The sequence below is a fragment of the Pinus tabuliformis genome, chromosome J (assembly GCF_031772625.1).
Source record: "Pinus tabuliformis cultivar Carrire ecotype Pingquan chromosome J, CPIR1, whole genome shotgun sequence".
Taxonomy (NCBI): domain Eukaryota; kingdom Viridiplantae; phylum Streptophyta; class Pinopsida; order Pinales; family Pinaceae; genus Pinus; species Pinus tabuliformis.
Window position 1 is genome coordinate 978,954,528 of NC_142295.1, and position 16,017 is coordinate 978,970,544.

Sequence of the window (16,017 nt, forward strand, 5' to 3'; positions counted from 1 at the left end):
CATTAAAAACGTGATTGCAATCACGTTTTTTCATGTATTTATCATTTTTATTGTAGCAGTGTCCATCAAAAGTATGAAACATGGGTACTCCTTGGATGTGGAATTAAATTTTGCTACCAATGAGTGCTCCCGCTCAAAATTTGAAATTCATAGGGAGATAAGTTGAAAATATGAGTTGAGCAAATAGCTTTTTTTTTCTTTTTTCCCTCTAAAATTTGATGATGTTAATCTAATCTTATTTTATTATTTTCGCTATTATTTTATAGTATTCTTTAGGAGGCCCATTTTAGCCCTCAAAATTTCTCTAATTCCACTTAACATATCTCATTTAGTATAATGTATCACATGATTTCATATTTATTTAATTTCATATGTTTCTGCCTCACACACAAAATAGTTACACATGGTTGTTATAAATGGAAACGACAAATATAGGGTTAAATGGCATTGTGAACTGGTGTTGCTACCAGTAGAGTAGTCTTACAGTACATACCTAGAAAAGGAATTTCATAGAGCTTTGTATCTATGCAAAATTCAGGATTTGTGTAGAACGGCAAAGCATAGATGAACACATCTTCGAATTTCAATTGTGCCTAAATGCTCTAAATATCATATAAAACAAAACTATAGATTAGACTTTCCATCCATGCTCAATTGAAAATTGAAAATTTCTTTTGCAATATATCATTACTTTAGAAAACAGCCAACATTCAATCGACCACAATTTTTTTTTTAACTCCTCACAAAGAGAAACTTGTGCCCACATGCATTTGCTTATATCATTAATCTAGAAAACAACCAATGTTCAACCAACCATGACTTTTGCTCCTCAAGAAGAGAAACTTGTCTTTTTGCTCCTCGCGAAGAGATGACAATTGAATTGAAAAAAAGCAAACGACATCGTTTCCTAATGAGAGTTTAATCGTCCTCTTCGTTATCTATATACACTGTTATCAATGCAATATTGACAACATACAACCAAGAGAAGTGGCATTAAGTAGTTTAACGCAATTTGTATCTGAATACGAACAAATACCATAATTTCTATAATAATAATAATGACAATGGAATTAAAATACATCATCCAATGTTATTTCCTAATTACAATTTAATCATCCTCATCGTTATCTAGATACACTATTATCTAGTCTAGATTTTTAACTGTCGCAATGCCTTCAATGCAATATTGACGACAGAAAGTCAGCGAAACTAACAGTAAGAAATCTCACGGAATACGAAATAATTACCATAATTTCTATAATAATCACAATTGAATTGAAATAAAACAATCGTCATTATTCCCAAATTGATTGCTATAAATTTGAGAAATGACATGTGTAAGTTATCCTTTTCAAAATGAACTAAAAATATTTCACATACTTTTCACACATAAGTGTATCAATCTCGATCTGCAAGTACTAATGATAAAGTGAGTGCAATAATCATCTATCGAAAATGACAACAATCACATCAGCAATAGATAATGCCATGCTATTAATTCAAAGAATAGTTAAAGGAATATCTACAATGAAAAAGATCTTATATTTTTTGTCGATGTGTTATGATCCAAATGCACCAAAATGCTTCGAAGAGAAGCCCTATGATTATTAGGATCCCCTACTCGATCACAATTCTATGTGCTGAGAATATGGGCATATGATGCACCTGTCATTAATGCTAGTATCATATCCCCATCTTCTCAACACATAACATTATAATCAACAAAATGAAAAATTTGATCAACAAAGAGGATGCCAATGACAGAGATGGTGATATCATGGCCATTGACCAACGTTCACAGAAATAACACACTGTCAAAGCACTCACATAATTTGAAACATTATGAAAAAACTCTAGATTTTGTTTTGCAATGCTCAAGTGTAAACATTTTTCATAAGTAATCTTCTTATAGACATATATTGTTTGTTTACTTAAAGAAAATAAGTCTTTAAATAATTCCTACTAAAGATAGAAACTCGTTTTATTATACAAAGTTTTTCCATGTGCGAAACCCATATTAAAGCTTATATTGTAATTCATAGAGTTTACAGTAGTCAATTATAAATGAGTAGTAGTAAATTGTCGTAAGGAGACATAATTACAAAATTGCAATATGCACCACCCATTCACCCACACAAACACACACACAAAAAACCTCTCATAATGAAAATTAACAATTTTAATCATTATGTTCTCCCCCAAATGCCCTATCCTATGCAAAGATTCATAGTTCTAAAATTAAATATCTACCTAATCCCCCCGCCCCCACGCACGTACTTCGTACTCCACAGTAAAATATTTGTACAATGAAACATAATAATATTCCCCACTCTCTTGCACATACTCCTTCATACGATATACGATCAGGAAATGTGTAAAAGTATTAGATTTGTTCAGAAAATCGATAGCTTATATTATAAGTCATAAAAGTTATAGTAGTCAATTGTAAATGAGTATTTGTAAAGAATTACTGAGTACATAATTATCTAAGTGCAAATGATTGTGCATTACTACATATGGAAAAGAAGAAGAATTACAAAATTGTGTTATGCACCACCCGTTCTCCCACACAAACCCACAGTAAAAACACTGCACATTGAAAATTAACAACTTTAATCATTATGTTCTCCCACAAACACCTCATCTTCTGCAAAGATTCATAGTTATAAAAGAAAATATCTACGCAATTTCTCTCCAGCATATACTTCATACTCCGCACAGTAAAATCTTCGCATAACGAGACATAATAATATTCCTCGTTCTCTTGCACATACTCTGTATTTCGTAAACATTAATATGATATACGATCTGAAAATTTTCAAAAGTATTAGATATGTTCGAGAAATCGACAAGCATACACCATCTCCGCACAGTAAAATCTTTGCACAACAAAACATAATAATATTCCCCATTCTCCTACACATACCTTCATATGGTACAAAATTATATTTCTCTTGAAAATATCCCATCCTAATTTCAGTTTTTCCATAAAATCTCAACATAGTAAAATCTCTGCACAATGAAATCTCCCACACATACCTCGTCCTCCGCAAATATTCAACTCTAGTGCTAATGCTCAAAACAATACTGAATTAATTGATCAATGTCAGTCTTCACAGAACTCTCTCTACACACTCTTATTTTGTACATGCTTCCTTCACACAACCACCTTTGAAAAATTGCATGCTTCCTCCGCAAAACCACCACTGTACAAGTTTGACCTATTAAATTTTAACCAAACCGAACTAGAAAGAGATAAACAAGCATTGCTTGATGTTCATCCTATAATGCAGATCAAGACTGCATAGCTTGGAAAAATCAGAAAATTGAAATTAGCAATATTAACCATTCCGCAAAGATACATAGTTCTAAAATAAAAAACTCTACGCAACTGCTATCCTGCACAGACTTCGTAACCTGCACAGTAAAATATCCACACAATGAAATATGATAATATTCCCCATTTTCCCGCACATACCTCATCCTTCATAAACATTCATACTATATATGATCTGGAAATTTCTAAAAGTATCTATGCACAACGACTTGTGTCGCCTACCACCGCCAACATTTAACGAACCACGACTTTTGCTCCTCGAGAAGAGAAACTTGTCTTTATGCTCCTCGCAGAGAGATGAAAATTGAATTGAAAGAAAGTAGTCGACATTATTTCCTAATCACGGTTTAATCCTTCACATTGTTATATAGATACATTGTTATCAATGCAATATTGACAGCGTAAAGCCATGAGAAGTGACAGTAAGTAATTTAACACAATTTGTATCTGAATACGAATAAATTAACATAATAATAATAATAATAATAATAATAATGACAATTGAACTGAAATAAAGCAGTCTGATTAGTTATTTCTAATCGCAGTTTAATCGTCCTCATAGTTATCTAGATACACTTTTATCTAGTCTAGATTTTTAACTGTCATAATGCCTTCAATGCAATATTGATGAAGGAAAGTCAGTGAAATTAATGACAAGAAATTTCTCGGAATATGAAACAATCACCATAATTTCTATAATGATCACAATTGAATTGAAATAAAATAGCCATTGTTATTCCCGAATCGATTTCTATAAAATTGAGAAATGCCACATGTAAATTACCCTTTTCGAATTGAACTAAAAAGATTTCATGTAGTTTTTACACGTAAATGTATTGATCTCGATTTTCAAGTACGAATGTTAAAGCGAGTACAATAATCATCTACCGAAAATGGAAATTTTGGCAATCGCACTAGAAAATGATAATGTCATGTTAACAATTTGGATGATCGCTAAAGCAATATCTAGATCAAATGAAATCTTATATTTTTTTCGATCTGCTATGGTCCAAATGCACCATAACGCTCTAAAGAGAATCGCTACAATTATCAGGAGACCCTACCCAATCACAATGTTCTGTTTTGAGAATATGGGCATATGATGCAGTGCCAACGAACCAGAAATGATGCACTGGTCATTAATTGTAATATCATATCCCCATATCCTCATCACATAATATTATAATCAACAAAAGATGCCCATCACATATCAGCACAATGTAATAATTATCTACCAAAAATAATAGGTCTTGTGAATCTGCTACAGCTATAAAACTACAACAAATAGAACAAACCCAACAAAAGAACCAAGTAGCACAACAATCACACCAGCAATAGATAAAGCCATACTTTTAATTCGGAGAAGAGTTAAAGTAATATCTACAACGAATAAGAGCTTATATTATTTTCCAATGTGTTATGATCCAAATGCACCAAAACCCTTTGAAGAGAAACCCTATGATTATCAGGAGCCCTTACTCGATCACAACATTCTGTGCTGAGAATATGGACATATGATGTAGTGCCAATGAACCAAAAATGAAGCACATGTTGTTAATTCTAGTATCATATCCCCATATTCTCAGCATATAACATTATAATCGAAAAAATGAAAATTTTATCAACTAAGAGGATGCTAATGATAGATATGATGATATCATGGCCATTGACCAGCATCCGCAGCAATAACACACTGTCAAAGAACTCGTGTAATTCGAAACGCTATGAAAAGGTTCCATATTTATTTTTGAAATGCTCAAGTGTAAACTTTTTTTCGTAAGTAATATGTTTATAGACATATATAATTTGTTTACTTAAAGAAAATAAGTATTTAAATAATTCCTACTGAAGATAGAAACTTGTTTTATTATATGAAGCTTTTCCTTGTGTGAAACCCATATTAAAGCTTATATTGTAAGTCATAGAAGTTACAGTAGTCAATTGTAAATGAGTATTTGTAAATTATTGAAAAGAGACAAAATTACAAAATTGTGTTATGCACCACCCATTCACCCACACAAACACATAGTAAAAACCCTGCACAACGAAAATTAACAATTTTAATCATTATGTTCTCCTACAAATACCATGTCCTCTGTAAAGACACATGCTTCATACTCCACACAGTAAAATATCCGTACAATGAAACATAGTAATATTACTCGCTCTCCTACACATACCCTGTACTCCATAAACTCATACATATATGATAACGAAATGTGTAGAAGTGTTAGATTTGTTCAGAGAATCGATAGCTTTATATTGTAAGTCATAAAAGTTATAGTAGTCAATTGTAAATGAGTATTTGTAAATCATTACTGAGTACGGAACTAGCTAAGCGCAAGTGATTGTGCATTACTACATATGGAAAAGAAGCAGAATTACAAAATTGTGTTATGCACCACTCGTTCTCCTGCACAAACCCACAGTAAAAACACCGCACAATGAAAATTAACAACTTTAATCATTATGTTCTCCCGCAAACACCTTGTCCTCTGCAAAGATTCATAGTTCTAAAATAAAATCTCTACGTAATTTCTTCCCCGCACATACTTCGTACTTCGCATAGAAAAACCTTCGTACAAAGAAACATAACAATATTCCTTGCTCTCTTGCACATACCCTGTCCTCTGTAAAACTTTAAACGATATACCATCAGGAAATGTGTAGAAGTATTAGATTTGTTTGGTAAATTGACAAACATACCTCATCTTCATTAATTTCCACATGCACCCCTAGTCTTCCTCGAAATATAGAATACTAATAAAAGCTCTGCATAATGAAATCTCTCGCACAAGCTTTGTACCATGTCCTAATCAAATATCTATGAAATTTCTCTCTCCACACAGTAAAAGATCTGCATAAAGAAACATAATAATATTCTTCGTTCTCTCACACATACTCTATCTTTCGTAAACATTCATATGATCTGAAAATTTGTAAAAGTATTAGATTTGTTTGAGAAATCAATAAGTATACGCCATCTCCACATAGTAAAAGCTCTACACAGCATAACATAATAATATTCCCTATCATCCTACACATAGCTTCATATGATACATAATCATAGTTCTCCCGAAAACACTTCGTCCTAATTTCGTCTTCGCCATAAAAGCTCAACACAGTAAAAGCTCCGAACAATGAAATATCCCTCATCTGCACATGCTTCTTCTCCTGCACATACCTTCATATGATACATAATAATAGTATCCTAAAAATACCTCATCCTAATTTCATCTTTTCCATAAAAGATCAACACAGTAAAATATCTGCACAATGAAATCTCCCGCACATACCCCGTCCTCCGTAAAGATTCAATTCTAGCACTAATGCTCAAAACAATATTGAATTAATTGATTAATGCCAGTCTCCACACAGTTTCCTCCACACATGCCTCTTTTGTACATGCTTCCTTCGCACAACCACCTTCGAACAACCACATGCTTCCTCCACATAGCCACCACTGTACAAGCTTCACCTATTAAGTTTTAGCCAGACCAAACTAGAAAGAGATCAACAAGCACTGCCTAGTGTTGATACGATAATGAATATCAAGACTGCATAGCCTAAAAAAATCAAAAAATTGAAATTAACAATATTAATCATTCCACAAAGATACATAGCTCTAAAATCAAAATCTCTACACAACTACTCTCCCACACAAACTTCGTAATCTGCACAGTTAAAGTTCTACACAACAAAACATGATAATATTCCTCGTTCTCCCGCACATGCCTCATCCTCCATGTAAAAGTAACTCCACATAATGACTTATGTAGTCTACCTCCATCACCCCCTCCAACCCCCCCCCCCATCCCCGCCTACGCAAAGGACATTCAACCACATCAGTTATGTAATCATGGGGATGAGCAGTACCATAACAATGTTTGTGTATGTGTTAATGCCAGAGCACTCATCGATGAAATGGCCACTCAGAAAATTAGTTTTTTGTTTATTTTTAAATCAATTGTCAAGTACTGACAAATACCAAAAATAAAACGCTCTCCACCAAGGGAATTATGTCCCATCGGAAGGTGTTATGCCAATTAGAAATTAGAAATAAGATTTCCAGGAAATTATAAAATTATTTTTGAATTCATGCAAAATAGAAAAAATCCACATTTTCCTGAAACTTTGGCTAAAATGACTAAAAAACAACAAAATAATGGATGGTCAATGCAATTTGACTGTGAGGTGAATGCTATAGTCCCTGATGAGGTAGGGACTATTAAATGACAAATAGACATATCATTATAAAATAATTTAATAGATTTTCATTAATTATATACAACAATATCATTATAAAATATTATAAAGTTCTTGAGTTACTTAATTTCACAAAATCCCAATGTTACTCCTAACATTGCTCTAGAGCAATCTCCTAATAAAGAATAAATTATATCCAAGGCATCTTTCCTCCATATCAATGCAAGTACATTGTTTTGGTAAGTGCACCTTGAGTACAGTTCAAGTCACAATGAGGATAAGAAATAAGGTATACAACTCACACCAGGAAAAATTTAGCATAGATCTTACTACCACTTTATAGTCCCTGGACAAAATTCCCCTAAAAATGGTGCCACCTCTATATTACAAGGATCTTACTACAAATTTCAATCCCTAAGTAGTGGTGTTCCAAGAACAATGAACCATTATGATAGAAAGTTAGGGTCACTCCCTAGAATCACAAACTCTTCCTTAATATTAAAACCATCATAAGTTCCCCTCCAAATTCTGCTTCTTACACGATCTACTTTTAAAACACTCTCGAGTATTTATCAAGTGTAGCCACTTTCTCTTCCCCAAATTAACTCATTGGGGGAAAATTTACGCTTATGATGGAATAAGTGTGCCAGGGTAGGTAAAACTAAATTTTGTACCATTTTCCCTTTTCTATCCTGGTTTATTTTAGTGGTAACTTTTCAAGCCTTTTCCCAGTCCAAAGTCTTCCTAACACTAAATCAAGAAGGACTTCCTCATTGGATCATGAGCCTTAGCCTTGGATATTATTTCCTCGTATGTCATCAACATCTTGACCTATCATAATCTAGTACACTAAAACCAATACATAAGCAACATCATCATATAACAAGATATCGCACCAACAACAATGTGTATACTTCCCTTAAGTATCATTCATCCATAAGTAATACAATCATATAATTTTAACATAGTCAATCATCCAGTTGTGTACGCTTTCGTAATTAGTCAAAATATGGCTTCAGCTTTCTAGAGATAAATTGTGATATTTTTTGGAACATCCAATGTTTCAGGTGGACACTCCACTCATCATTGAGGGTTTATAGGAAAAATACTCACACCGACCAATACCTTCATACCCATTATCACCATCACCTTATCCAAAAATCCATCTCTTTAAACTCCCATAATAAAGCCATTTGAATTTTTCATCCTCAATTTTTTGAGAAAGAAAAATACCACCTAACTAAGGCCCTAATGGCCAATGGTTTTTCCTATTCTCAAATCAACAAGACCTTTCACTCAACCCATTATTCTAAATCTAAAATCTCTCACTCATCTTCCCCTCCCTTCTCTCTCATTTATGTTCCCTATATCCAAGGTTCTACAATGAATATCTCTAATATTTTGGCCAAAAAGAATTTTAAAACTCTCTTTAAACCCCATAATATTTTGGTCGAAAAGAATTTTAAAACTCTCTCTAAACCCCACAAAACCTTTAAACAATTATTCAAAATAGTTAAGGATAAATTTTATCCCATGATTGGCCTAGGAGTTTATAAAATTCCCTACTCTTCTAACAAATCATACATAGACCAAACTAGTATATCATTTAAAACTCTTCTCAAAGATGATATAGCTGACACCTTCCATAATTAGAGTTCTTAGTTGGTTATTGTGAATACTCCTACAAAACTAATCATCTCATTTGTTTTGACAAAACTAAAATTCTAGCTTTGGAACCCTAGTACTCTTCTCATATCATTCGAGAAGCATTAGAAAGTGAAAAACATCCTAATAATTTTCATGAGGAATATGGTTACAAGACAATCTTGTAAACCCATTGAAAATTGAAACACATACTAATATTTCCATGAGGAAAATGGCTACAAACTTAGTCAATCTTGTAAACCCATTATTTATTGTATTGATCATTAACCCTTCTTTTAAAAAATATATATTATTATATTTTAATTATTTAAAATATTTATATTTATTGTGCATAGAGGTGCTCTCTAGCCCAGTATGGAAGAGTTGTAATGTCGTGTCCTATCCTATCTTGTTATGTAAACATTTTGATTTGGTCAAATTATATAAAAATACAAATTAAATTAAAAATGTATATAAAAAAATAAATTAAAAAAGGTCCACAGGGTCTTGGATAGACGATAATCGGGTGCATTGTTAAGGCACTCCTAGATGTTAAGTCATTGGTTCAATTCCCTTCCCTATTTAAGTGTTATTCTTTGGCATGACCATGATGAGGCACTCCTAAATGTTAGGTCACTGGTTCAATTCCCTGCCCTATTCACGTGTTATTCTCTGACATGACCATGATGTAGCCTCACTAATTCTGAACTTATAAAATAATAATAATAATTAAAAATTAAAAATAATTGAGGTAAAACAATCAATTTACAGTTAGTGGTTTTTAGAATCTAGGTTTGGATATATCTTAACTATGGATCTATTAAGTGTTAAGAGTGATCAAATTTCTTGAGGTGCAAACCTCTTTTAGAGTCTGATCAAATTTCTTGAGGCGCAAACCTCTTTTAGAGTCTCGATGCTTGGTAGATCCGGAGTTAAGATGGATCTAAGTTGAGATTTTATTTATTTATTATTTAATTTTTTTCTTTTCTTTTTTATTTTTTTATTTAATTTTTATTTTTATCTTTTACCCCTTGTTTTAATGGTATTATTTCTCTTTTTTTCTTTTTAAGTTTTAAATAATTTTTATTTTCAATACTTTTTTATTATTTTTTTCATTTTTTTCATAATGGGTTGTAACTTTGTTCCACAATAATTAATTTTAATTTTTAATTTATAAATATTCACCCTTGTACTCTTTTTTATTATCATTTAATTAATTCAACAACCAAAAAAAATAAAAAGGAGAATCTATTTCAAGAAATTCTTTAACTCGCACTCTTTTTTAGTGTGGTTCTTGGACTGTGGATATTGATGACCGCTACATCCATATAAACATAATTCCAAGCAAATCCACTTGAAGGGATACTTCTCGTCATCTCAACCATGAAGTCTAACTCCTGGAGCATCAAAGAGAATTAAACCCGCAACCTTTCGATAGTGAAATGCTTTAACAATGAATACTTAACCCAATAAACTAATCTTCAAAATTAATTAACACTCTTTATTATTATTACGTATATTTTATTCATCATTAATAATAAATAAAATATTAGATTTTTCAAAAACATTACGTAATTTTTCTCCAAAAATCTCAAACAGCGTTGCCAATCAATTATTATTAATAAACCACTTAAAAAAATAATTGATCCAAAATACCATATCCTATAGCCATCTAACTCAAACATAATACATAAAGGATATGCAAGTTTTTAAATTTGTAATATGACCATCTAGAAGGAGACAGTTTTTAAGCAAGTGGTTTAATTTCTTCGCGTGGTCCAAAATCCTTGAAGTAGTGAATGTATTCCCCAATAATTCAATTAATATCAAAATCAAGTATACATATTAAAATCTGGCACCTAGAGTTTTCCTTGCTAATCTCTATATTAAAATCAAAATCAAAGATACCAATATCCCAATCTGTCTTTCTTCCACTCACTTATTATCATCATTTGAATATTTCGTATTACATAGTTACGCATGCTTTGACTAGATGTATTTAAATGTTGAGTTGGTGGAATCACATATGTCTTATTTTCCATAAGAGACATAGGGGTTTTGATGCTTCGAAATAAATATATTGTATTCCATGCAGTGGAACAGGTGTTTTTTCTCTCACTATCAGTGAAGGGAAATTCTTACAAAAATTTATATAAAGAAATAAAAAAATTGCCTTATAAGAGGGAATCCTTACAAAAAAATTCTATAAATAAATAAGAGCAATTACCTTATATGATGATGGCTAAGAGGGAATCCTTACCAAAAAAAATCTATAAATAAATAAGAGCAATTACCTTATATGATGATGGCTAAGAGGGAATCCTTACAAAAAATTCTATAAATAAATAAGAGCAATTACCTTATATGATGATGGCTATGGTTTTGAAAGTAAATATAATGATGAAAAAAGAATATTTCTATAAAGAAATAAAAGCAATTACTCTGTAGCAGAAGCAGTTCATATATGATAATGGATATAGTTTTAAAAGCAAATATATGTCTTTGATGATGAATAAGAATTATTATTTTATTTCATGTGTTGAATTGATGTTTTGGCTTTTCTTTTTATTCCAGATATTGAATTGTTGTTGCTGCTGCTGTTATAAAGAAATAAAAGAAATTATTTTGTAGGAGAAGCAGTTCATATATGATAATGGATATAGTTTTAAAAGTAAATATATATATGATAATGGATATAGTTTTAAAAGTAAATATATATTTTTGATGATGAAGAAGAATTATTATTTTGAAAAGTAAGAAAAATTTTGGTAAGAATTACATTATTAGAACTTTGTTTACGTGTTTCTAACTATTCAATGTTGTTCATTGTTAAGAGAAGATCAATAACAAGATTTTGGTATCGAATTAAATAGATGAAGAAAAAAACCAAAACAATTAGATTTGACATAAAAAAGTGCTAGAATATAATTGTTAATATTGAATTAAGGAAAATAATGAATCAGAAAGAAAATTTTAATGAAATGAATATCTAAAAATAAAAATAAAAATAATATTTAGATCAAACCTAAATAATCAAAACAATAAAACAATTAATAAAATCAATATAATAATATAACAAAATAAAAATAATATTTGGGTCAAACTTAAATAGTCCAAAACAATTAATTTTAAAAACTTTAAAATAAATAAAAATACAAAATGGCCAAACTTAAATAAAAATATTTGGCTCAAACCTAAATAACCAAAACACTAAAATGAAAATAATAATGAAGTCAAACTTAAATAATTGAAAAAATTAATTCTAAAAACTTAAAAATAAATAAAAATAGTAAATGTTCAAACTTATAATAAATAAATATTAATAATATTAATTAATTAACTAAATAAATAAATCAATAATGAAAAAAATAATTAATCGTTTATTAGTAGTCAAGATAAAAATACAAATAAATAATAAAAATTAAGAAATTAGGAATATAAAAATAATAATAATAATAATAATAATAATTAAGAAGAAGAAATGGCAAGGATCCAACAACTACTAATTTTCCACCCATCGTCTATATTCAGATTGCTTGGCCTCCTTTCAATATTTATATCTTTCCGACACTTGCAATGCTAGAAATTATCTATCTTAGCAATGACTCTGGTGTCTTCAATTCAGATGTGGTGTTTTGTCTTTTTCGCATGTTCTGCTAGCGCTAAGGAACGGGTCCTCCCATGTTTGATGTATGTCGCATGTTCTTGAATCCTCTTATTTATTGAGCAGCCAGTTTCACCAACATAGGGTGTTCCACATGAACAAGGGATTACATAAACACCTTTCATATTCTTAGGGTCCACCGGGTCTTTTACAGATCTCAGGGAACTTTGAATAGTGTAAAGGGGCCTAAAGGTTGAGGGAACCTTTTGCTTTCTAAGGATCCTTGCAATACTGTCAGTGGTACCTTATATAGAAGGAAGGTGTACCCCAAAAAATCAATCATTGGGTTCTTTTTTAATCTTGGGACCCTTGTCATCTTTAAGGAAAGCCCTAAGCCATTGGAGCATATTATAACCATTGTTTTTTAAAACCTTGAGGAAATGGGTTTTCTCATCTTCAAGATGAGTTTCATCATAAACTCTAAATGCACGAGTGGCTAAAGTGTTGAGAACGCCCAACTTTGGGAAATGATGGTGTCATGCGGAAAGAGTCGATAGTGCGGACACAACCGACCTCCCTAGAAGCAAAGGCTTTCTAGTGACAAACAAGACAAATAAACACTACCTTTCTCTAAACATGCATTGAAAATACAAGTAATCAGGTGATTTTAACATACCTCTAGTCCAACGCTTTGTAGTAGTCCAGCCTCGCCGATCCGGATGAGCTCCTCCTTCTCTTCGAAACCTGCGTTCACTAACAAGCCAAAAGATTAAATAACACCTGATAAACTCATAAAACAATACATATCTATCATACAGACCAAGGAATATATGAAACAAATCATGAATAACAATCTGTTGAGAAAAATGAGTTCATTTGTATTAAGTGGAAACAAAAGAAACCATTACAACCTAAGCCTTGGTGTTGTGCAGGTTCCTCCTAGGGTCCAGCAAGAGTTTTCCTTTACTTTGATCAGCTCACCCACTCTCAAATAAGGCTAGGAAAGGATGGGAATCTCTCCTCTCAAGCTTTACAAGGGAGTCCTAATTCCAGCAGCATCTACCCTTAGGAATGTTCAGCTTTCAACCTCCCCTCCTTCTGGCCCAATGCCTGTATTTATAGTGCTCTAGAGGAAGTTATTTAGGTCCACCATCAATGGGATAAGCCCCTCTTTGGATGGGATAGCTCCCCTCTTGATGGGATAAGTTCCTCTTTGGTAGGGATACATGAACCATATGGAGGCGCTTCATACACGTCAAACAAGCTTCTAGAATGCTCTAGAAATGACCACAAGTAACTTTTTTGGAGTGAAACTTGCGCCTTTTGACCTTTACAGGAGTACGCACCCATTGCTTTACAGACAGAGCGTACAAGTACGCAGGTATTGTGAACTTGGGGTGCGTACACGCAGGTAAGGCTAAGAGAAACTGCGTACCCACAGATATATAAATTTTTAATGACTTTCTCTCTTTCTTGGAGTTTGACATGGAGAGCAGAGGTATGAGGCTTGCCAAGGAGGATAGTATGACAGTTGATGGAGCCATACTAACTGCAAATAGTCATGGTGACAAATTTTAGTGTAACAGATTGCCCCCTAAAGTGCGAAGCCTGTAGTAGATAAGGGTTTCATATCATCTAGGAAGGGTGAAGTACTTTATCATTTCAAGGATTATCTTGTGGAGAGCCAGTCGGAACCTGCAAGTATTCAACACAAAATACATATATAAGATCATATCATCGCTGAGGTAGGCATTCCCATACTCAGATTGAAAACTTTAACTAATTGACTATCTACTGCTCTGATACAGGAATGATTTTGCAGTACATCATAATCATAGACTTTTGTAGACACAGTATGGACGCAGCCATCTGTTTATAGTTGGTCTACTATATAATGAATACAAAACTCCTCGCAGCCTGGATGGTGGAAACTAGATCCAGGGTCTTCATTTCTACTTCCCGAACAAGTACGATTCTATCCATGCGAATAAATGAGTTGATGTCGAACATGGTAGAAACCACTTGATTACTAGTCAATGATGTAAACTGTTAACAAGCGTGAGAGAGACCACCAGTGATGTCAATGGTTCTCAAAGTACCCAGTACAATCCATGAGATGTGAATGAATGAGTTGATGTCGAACATTTCACGGAATCCTTCGATCGAAAGTCAATGATGTAAACCGTCGTCAAAGGCGAGAAACCTGCCATTGATGCATGCAGACTTCAAGGTACTGACGATTCCTAGGTCATCTTTCTAGATAATGTGCTGATGTCGATAGAAAGCGACCCGTTGCAGGCAAGCCCACAACACGAAATCATAGATCAAGTTGAAGAAATGTAGCTGTAAGGACTGACTCAGGGATGGTCAAAATGGATGACGGGTATTTTGCAGATGAATGGTTTATATGCAGAGACCTCTTGAACACATAACGACACGACAGATGGCTTGGTGACATTTGACCCAAAGTTAATACCCGGCTGAAGACTTTCAATGTGGTTTGATCAACTGTGAGGCAAAGGATTTCCCAACCCAGGTGAATGCAAAGTGTCGTGTTCAAGAGTGGTAATAAGGCTTCTTCTGAGACAAAGGATAACAAATAGGCTCATTTTTCTCTCTTTTCCCCCACCATTTCTGGCAAGTACCTCTTTATTTTTTACAAGCTTGAGGAGGATAACATATGCTTGATTATAAGCTCATCCTTCGGATGAGTCCAACTTAGTTTTGATTCGAACCCTAAGAAGGAGTGGTCCGTTCCTGTTTGTAATCGAACAGGTCCTTTACTGTGAAATTTTAACGAGTCCAGTATAGGAGAAACTCGGCGTTTTTCATTTTAGAGAGTCTGAAAAAACTTAAGAAGACTCCAGGTTGAACTTTTTCGTAAAGTTGTGTCTCCCAAGCCCGAAAAAGTATAAAATAATACTTGAGAGAACCGCTTGATCTTGCGACCAAGGAGTACTTTCATGATTAGTGCCTCTGACCTGAAAAGTAAAAAGCGATCAAGGACACGTCGTTTTATTTCCAGTATCGAGTTTGAAACGACAAAAACCCGGCAATCTTTTCCTGTTTTTACGGTCAGAAAAGAGCTATAAGGGGACCGTCTTTTAATTTCGTTTTAACGAGTGTAAAAGAAACGCTCGGCAATCTTTTCATGTTTTAGGAGTCAGAAAAGGGCTTAAAAGATGACTCTGATGTTTTGGTTCGTGAAAAATGATAATTTTCCCTG